Genomic DNA, 2,035 nt, shown 5'->3' with positions numbered 1-2,035 from the left:
GTTTGTTTTTTTTTTTTTTTTTTTTTTTCTCTAAAACATTTTCCTGTAGGGAAAAAGCAATAGCGTGTGGCGAGTGATGCTCCCCTGCCTGCGGAGGTGGCTCCTTTCACTTTCTCTCAACGTATTAGTAGAGCATTTGCCATAATTAGATAAATTACTATTATTACAGCCACCCCTGATGCTATAACATCTTCAACTCTTTTGTTGACCCATCCCAGTGTGAGTGTCTGTAACACATCCCTGCTCCGTCTGACTTGGCGGGTCACCTAGTCTGGTGCGGAAAAATATCATTTTAATAAGGAGAAGACGGTAAAGGGGATTCTTCACTCACAAACCAGTGCTCCCAGTAGCGTGCCTTGTCCTTGCACTGGAAGACCTTCGCGGTCCCTGTCCCTTACTCAGCAATGACCGCGGGCAGCCATCGGTGTGTCACTGGACGTTCAGTGGCAGACACGGAAAGGAAAGTCAAAATCTTCAGTGTTCAATGATAAATTTGCAGAACGGTGGAGGTGTGTTCTGCTGAAGAGAAACTGAAACGCTGAGAAGTTGTGACAGCAAGAGTTACCCAACGGAGGTGTCAGCTGCTGTCGGTATTTGTTGTTCCCTCCCAAAGAGTTAAACTCCGGGGGGACATAAGTCTAAAAACACAGCAAGAGTGAGACAGTAAGGGATTCAGACAAAATGACTTCAGAAAAATGTTTAGGAGCATATGGGAACTATTACTGCAGGAGACCGAAGCGGAATGTAAATGAATGCAAGAGATACCCCAACCTTTTTTTTTCTGTAGGAATGAGGTGATTGAGGGGTGCAGAGAAAAAACAGGAAGGTTAAGATTAAAATAAACAGTGAAGAACTGATCTGTTGTCCCAGGGTGGCATTTCCTCTGCTTAAACTGTCTCTTATCATACGGGAGGAGGCCTGTGCTGCCCGGGCAGATGCTGCCCGGGGCTTTCTGCCGACACGGTCTGCCTGCCATGTGCTTCTAATACGAGGATCTTTAGCATAACAGAGAAAGAACAATAATTTTATTCCCTTAATAGTGCAAATATCACTTTTATCAATAGGAATGGACTCTTGGATTACTTTCTCACACATGAAAAAATTGGCTTCTGCGAGCCCTGCGGGGTAGATTCTTGGCAGGGGCAGCGTCGCCGCTCCAGTCGAGCGCAGAGCTGGCCGTGCCCTCGGGGGTCCTCGTGCAGCGCAGCGGGTGACATGCTCTGTGACAGCGGGTGACACGCTCTGTGACAGCGGGTGACACACTCCTGACGGGGCGAGGACGGCCGGGCCGGCTGAGGAGGCAGCCCCTGAGCTGAGGCAGGGTCCGAGCGCTCCGGTCGCGATACGCAGCGCGTCGCTGGGCAGAAGCCTGGGTTCGCTGTGGGTGCTATACAGCTTTGAGTTTGGAATGGTTTTCCTCTCCTCGGCTGGAAATGAAACGACAGGTAGAAATTGGCTTGTGTTCCCAGAAAATCTCTCTCTATTACCAGGATGCCCTAAAGGATTTTTTGGGAAACAATGCAGGAAAAAGTGCAACTGTGCCAATCGGGGTCGTTGCCATCGGATTTACGGAGCCTGTCTGTGCGATCCGGGCCTGTACGGACGGTTCTGCCATTTAGGTATGCCCGTCCTCCGCCTTTTCACGAGAGATTCGTTATTCCCAGATTACAGCCCTTCTAGGTCCCGTCCCTGGGAAGGGCCAGCGCCGGGTGGCAGTGTCCACCCTTGCCCCACGTCGTTGAGCCCCGCGGGTCACTGACCGGCTCCTTCCCTCTGCCTCCAGTTTGCCCCAAGTGGGCGTTTGGCCCCGGCTGCTCCGAGGAGTGCCGCTGCGTGCAGCAGAACACGCAGGACTGCGACAAGAGGGACGGCTCCTGCCGATGCAAACCCGGCTACCGCGGCAAGCGCTGCGAGACGCGTGAGTTGCCGAGGAGTATTCGCGGAGCGTCTCCCTTTCCCCTCCTGCAGCCTCTTTCCCCCTCACCCGTTTTCTTGGAGAAAAGCTCGGCTCACTTTCCACCCCCCCCCCCCCCCC

The 2,035-nt window shown here is 52.6% G+C and overlaps 1 protein-coding gene across 2 annotated transcripts in view; it reads left to right on the top strand.

Annotated features, from left to right (window-relative positions):
* Positions 1-2,035, top strand: part of MEGF6 (multiple EGF like domains 6) — a 91,130-nt gene that overhangs the window by 74,467 nt on the left and 14,628 nt on the right. The gene's annotated exons all lie outside the window — the stretch shown is intronic.

This window comes from Athene cunicularia (assembly GCF_003259725.1).
Source record: "Athene cunicularia isolate RWA chromosome 21 unlocalized genomic scaffold, athCun1 chr21_part1, whole genome shotgun sequence".
Taxonomy (NCBI): Eukaryota; Metazoa; Chordata; class Aves; order Strigiformes; family Strigidae; genus Athene; species Athene cunicularia.
The sequence above is the reverse complement of the archived record's forward strand: the minus strand, read 5'-3'. Positions and strand labels throughout refer to the sequence as shown.